Genomic DNA, 6,063 nt, shown 5'->3' with positions numbered 1-6,063 from the left:
AAAGGGCAGTGAAGGAGTGACTCAGTGCAAACAACCCACACTAAAAAAAATATATTATTATACCCAAAAATGCAGACTTTAAGTAAGTTAATTATGCAAGGTTTTTGTAATTTTGTTACCAAAGTGAAATGTTAAACATTAAACTTAATGGTTAAATGAAATTTACTTAATTGGTGTGCATTCAGTTTATACCAAGCATGTTTACCTTATTGATTAATAATTTGAATAATTTGCATTTTACGCACAGTTATTGCTTCATATTTATGAGGACAAGTACCATTGCTTTGAGTGCAAGGTGTAATTCTAGACAGAGTGACGATTAGGGATTAGACACAGGTGGAGACTCATACAGGACAAAACTCCAGAGCAAAACAGAAAGGAAAATGAGGAGAAAACAACCTAAAGGTATTAGAGGTGGGAATCACCATACATCCCACGATACGATATTATCACAATACTTAACGCACGATACGATATTATTGCAATTTTTAAAAATATTTTGCGATATTCAGATTCTGTACATAAAGGTAAACTATTATCAATATTCATTTTATCTAATGTCAAAGTCTCGCACTCAGTCTTTCTCTCATTTCAGTTTTATTGTTGACAAACTGAACAGTTTGTATTACAGTCTAGTCCAACTTAACTGAATGCAACCATCTGGTACAATTATAGCTATTCTAAACTATGAAATTTGTGAAAACTATGCAGCCCATTCAGCAACTGAAGAATTTGAAAGTAAATTAAAACAAAATATAATTTTACATTATATAAAAATGTTTTAAACTTAATTAAAATAAAACATGTCTTAAATTTAGTTTATTGCTGCCAAAAAAAAAGTTAAACACATTTGGACAGTGAAGGAATGTCAGGATTCTTGCTCAGAAAAAGGATCAAGATGCTCTGAAGTCAGAGCATGTTCCAGTCCACAAAAACCTTTTTTGTAACAAAATATCGATTTCTGCTGTCCCTGTATCGATACATTATTAGCAAACAAAATATCACGATACTACTCAGTATCGATTTTTCCCCCCACCCCTAAAAGGTATGGAAGTTTGTATCCACCATCTAAAAAACACAATTTGGGGTTGTTAACTCAAAAAGAAAATAGCTTAAAATTTTACCTTTGCTCTGCCTGGCAAATTTTTTTTCTTTTTCTGTGGCAGAAACAAGCTTGCATAAAAAAGACACGTACTAAACACAGAGACAAGAAAACTCACATTAAACATGAACCCAACAGCATTAACACAGAGATGAGAACAGATTGGGACAATCTAAACTCAAAATAGGAACCGAAGCAAAATACAGACCAAGATCTAAAAACTAAGGCTAGAACAAGAAAACCAACTTATCAGGAAGAGAAAACAAGAAAGATAAAAGAAGAATAATTCAAGAAAGCCGCTTATAGTGTTTATATTTCTGGTTCCTGTGGCTCTAGAGGGATGCAGCAGATGCAGACGTGAGGTCACTCCATGTGTACAATCAACACCTTGTAGTCTAGCCCACCACCCCAGCCCTTTATACAGGCACACACACACAGTCTCTGTCCTTTCAGACAACGTTACACTGGCTTACTTTAATTTCCTGAAGACTTATCTGAGCCATAACCAGACTATTATATTTTTATTTATTTACATATTTTTCAAGTCCTCTCAGCGTGGCTGTCAGAAGCAGTAACTTGGCTTTCCTCTGGAGCTAACATGACTTATTTCAGTGCACAGAGCATTCATGTACAATCTGTTTTAAATTCAAATTGTTTTGTTTTCAAATAATTATGGTTTTTGCATCAAAACCAATAAAGTAAATAGATTTAACAATAATCTTTAAATCGTTAAAAATAAAATTCTAATGTTTTCATCCTGCATTTATGTAACCACTCCTGCACCACGAACAAAGAGAGCCTGAACAATCAATGTGGCCTCATAGACTCGGCTGCATTATGTAACATCACTGTACCTTCAAACATAATAAGCCCACAGTGTAATTACATCCACTCGAGGTTAACGCTCTCGTTAAATGCTGCAGCTTGCAGTTTTTTTGGCTGTAAAAATTAAACTTTTTACTGCCGGGTTGTTAAAAAGTATTTTCTCTTTTATGGGTTACATAAGTGACTGCAGTGCATTAACACACATGTTCCTTCAAGCGTGCAACATGCTGCACAGAGCGACCTCTTCTTCTTCTCCTCCTCTCTCCGCTCTCACCCGTCTCACTGGCTGGATGGCCAAATCACCCCTGACAGGCCGGAGCTTTTCATGCGGCGCTGCGAGTGTTTGTGTGGCACACTGTACAAAAGAGCAGGGACACACAGGACCCTCTTCAGCACGTCAGGCTGCCCGCTGTTTGGACTGCCGAGGGGCTTCACGGGGCCGGAGGTCCGTCTGCCGTCGATGAAGGCACGTCTGGATCCCAACTGGATGCTCATCAACTCCACGAGGACCTCCTAACTTCAAACTGTGAGGCTGATATGTTTTACCTGAAGGCTGATGACGCTGTGGAGACACCAACAATAAATGGTTTATAACACATTATAATGAAGCTCTTAAAGTGATAAAGTAAAAGTTTATATAATTACAGCTTTTAAAGTCATCAGTTAGCTTCTGCTTAAGGCAAATACGTCCAAAAACATTTTAAAATGTGTTATAAACTGTTTATTAAAGGGTCACACAGTGTAAGCCTTAGAAATACTAAACAAGAAGACTTAAAATAAGGTATTGATATTAATAAAACTTAATATCCTCAAACATTTCCTTACTTTAGTGGCTTTGAAACTGAGATTTATGTGACAAAACATATGTAAGGCTGTGATATCAGTTTGAATTACCTCAATAAGACTAAACTAGTTGGGTTAAAGACAGTTTTATGTTGTCTGCGACGTATTAGGTTTGTTACAATGAATAGCTCAAAATAAAATTAAAAAGTGTTCATTTCTCCACAGAGATTTACTTCTCTTGAGTATGGTTTAAATATGTATCTATTAAAAACATCCTCAAATAAACCAGGCAGTTCAAAGTGAGGCAGAAATCTGTTTTTAAAGTCGATTTCCATCAAGAAGATTAAGTTCTCCTTGAGATAAATCAGAGGGTGTCACAGCAGGATAAATGAGATGTGGAAGAACAAATGTGTCTTTTTCCTTTATTTTTTCTGTAAAATGCATCTAATTATATCTTTTTGGGCTTTTCCCGTCAAACAGTGAAGGCATCCAAAGCAACCATAATATATTCAGCCAGTTTGACAGACACTGAGTGAGCCTAGTCCTAAATTAAAAGAAAATTTCACTGAAGATCTCCTCTGAAAATTGTTTTAAATCTAAGTCCATGTCTGGGAAACTGAGCCATACTGTCTGCATGAATCTCATCTAACAATGCTCACTTAATGAAAACAGTAAGAGGGATGGGAGTTTTCCTCTCCTGCAGGAAGCTCCTCTCCCGTCTGAGAAACGGAGGCAGCAGGAATGATGATCAGACTGGGAAGACTGACACCGGGATACTTCCGCCTCCTCCAGGTTTGTGACTCTTAATTCCTGATTACATCCATGTTTCATCATTAAGGGGTTCTTCATCAGTAAACGTGTGTGCACAGAAAAATCTTCTAGCTGTCGTTATCATAAAGCAAATCTGAGTCTGAATGAATATTTTATGGTTTCTATACATTTTTAATAGCGATACTTTAGACTATGACAAACAGCAGCAGTGGGCAGGATGTTCAGAAAGCTCCATCTCAGGAGGGTTTATGTTATATAAGCTGTTCAGACTCCAGCAACAGAAAAATAACGGATGCTGTCGTCCTGCTCAGTTCTCAAAAGTACCAAAAATGGTGGTGAGGTAGGTGAGTAGATTTAATGTTTACCTTCATAAAAAATGAGTGACTTCTTCTTTAGCCTTTACTTTATATCAATTTGATCTTTAATCGCTCACAGATCAAAGACACATCAGTGGTTTTAGAACTTTTTCCTTCCATTGGCCCATTGGGCGATTAAATCACACTTTTTGTGTCTAATTTAATTCCTTCATATACTGTTAATTTAAGCTATATTAAAGTAGTTGAAAAAAAACTGCAGTGAAGCAGGTTGTGTCTGGTGGTAAGGAGGTAGGTCTGTCACGCCTAAAGGGTGGAGTTATGCGGACTCCTGGGCGTGTCCAACAGATGCACAGATGACAGGTTATGATGTTTGCTACTGTAGTGGAAGTTGGAAAGGGTTTAAAACTTGTTACTTTATTAATCCACTCTGAAAATAAGCAGCAGTGAAAAACAAGAAGTAGGTGCAGACAATCAGCACAATCACAGGGGAGGACGTAAAACTGATTACGAGTCACGGAAGATGACTTATAAAGTAGAACAGGAAGTAAGCAACCATAACCAAATATTGAACACAAACGTAAACTTAACATGGGGAAAAAATCTGAGCAAACTAATAAACTCTGATATATACAGTAACTCGAACAAAGACCTCAAGACTGAAAAGACTAAAGAAATACAGAATGACAATGTAAAGAAACAAACTAAGACCCAGTTAGAGGGTATTTATTAATAATAAACGAGAAATAGTGCTGGTCCACGGGGAGATGGAGTCAGTTATGGAGGGTGTGTGAGGACTGATTTGATATCACGATTTGGTCATTTGTGTTGGTTATTTTTACATTAGTGAAATGTTACCAGGAAAATAAAGGGATCAGGATTCCTTTGTGTTCTTTATGCCCACACATTTTTATTACTGTTATTAGTGCTGTTTTGTCAAAGCAAGCATTTGTGCCCTGACACACATAGATGAGACGAATCTGTCGCTTCCAACTCATCATCATCATCAGTGGTAAAAGGGTTAATTTTACCCCAAACCACGACCCTTCCTAAACCCAACCAGAGAAGTTATATATGATGTAAGCATCACATATTTTGTCCCAGTTATCAGTCTCATTTAAGGTGTGGAAATTAAAGCACCTTCTGGGGCCTTTTCCTTTGTTTTATTGAATTTAACTTTATTGGACAGCGTGAACATTTAAAGCTGCCATCAGCCAGATGAATTATTACCCAAGTGGAGCATTCACTGAAACGTCATTAGTGTCTCACTATAGCAGCCCCTAGGTGACTGAAAGGAAAACACTCAGTGAGGAGTAAGAATATTTTAACAGCCTTTCTTCACCTGTGTGTCCACCTCGTCCACAGAGGCAGATGTCGGGTGAGGTCCAGATTCAGCCGCAGAGCAGCCTCATCGATCCTATCGCCATGACGATGGCCGCGGTTGGGATGGGAGTGTCTCTGTACAGCGCCAGGCGGATGTCAGAGAGAGTCCAGCTGAAGCGGCCAAACGCCTGAGAGATCTCACCTGTTCACCGGTTCAGTTTCTGCTGCGCGGGCGGTTCATGCGATGTGTGTTTGTGAACGTCAGAGAAAGTCAGCGGAGGAGTGTGTTCATGTGTGTGGGTGTGTCTGTGTGGTGCTAGAAGGAAAGTCTAAGTGTCCCCGAAGGAAAATGTGAGTCGGTCATCAGCATGTCACATGTGTGAAGCTGTAGTTTGATAACCCTACGTGTTGTGTGCAGAATGTCAGAGATTTGTACTTTAATTCAGTTAATCATCAATTAACAAACAGCATTAGAGTTTAGTTTTAATTTAAAAATGTGTATAATACAGATGTAATTCAGTTCAATTTTATTTATATAGAACCAAATCACAACAAGTCGCCTCAAGGTGCTTTTTATTGTCAGCTAAAAATCCTACAATAATACAAGGAAAACAGAAAAAAGCCCAACAATGATTAGACCCCCTATGAACAAGTGCTTTGATGACAGTGGGAAGGAAAAACTCCTTTTTAACAGGAAGAAACATCCAGCAGAACTAATGTAAGTTGAAAATCTTACAAAGTTATTTTATTCATTAATATTAGTCACAAACGCACCTTTCCAGGCATTTCTGGTAGTTTTTATATAAATTATCTGAGTATTTCTTCACTAATCACACTAAGCATCTTCGAACGACTTACTGAAGAAAATGTCTGTAAATGTAAGATGCTAACTCAGAGATATCTACACTGCTTTGTGCGTCTAATAAAAATGTTCACATTTTCTGA

General features: G+C 37.7%; 1 long non-coding RNA gene across 1 annotated transcript; it reads left to right on the top strand.

The window, feature by feature from the left end:
• The first annotated feature begins 2,022 nt into the window (after positions 1-2,022).
• On the top strand, positions 2,023-6,063 carry LOC102795773 (uncharacterized). The gene is made up of 3 exons (XR_015717094.1): positions 2,023-2,453; positions 3,414-3,502; positions 5,161-6,063. It is a non-coding gene; the product is annotated as an uncharacterized LOC102795773 (long non-coding RNA).

The sequence above is a fragment of the Neolamprologus brichardi genome, chromosome 22 (genome assembly GCF_056152115.1).
Source record: "Neolamprologus brichardi isolate AB-2024 chromosome 22, ASM5615211v1, whole genome shotgun sequence".
Taxonomy (NCBI): domain Eukaryota; kingdom Metazoa; phylum Chordata; class Actinopteri; order Cichliformes; family Cichlidae; genus Neolamprologus; species Neolamprologus brichardi.
This window is presented reverse-complemented; position numbering and strand designations above follow the sequence as displayed.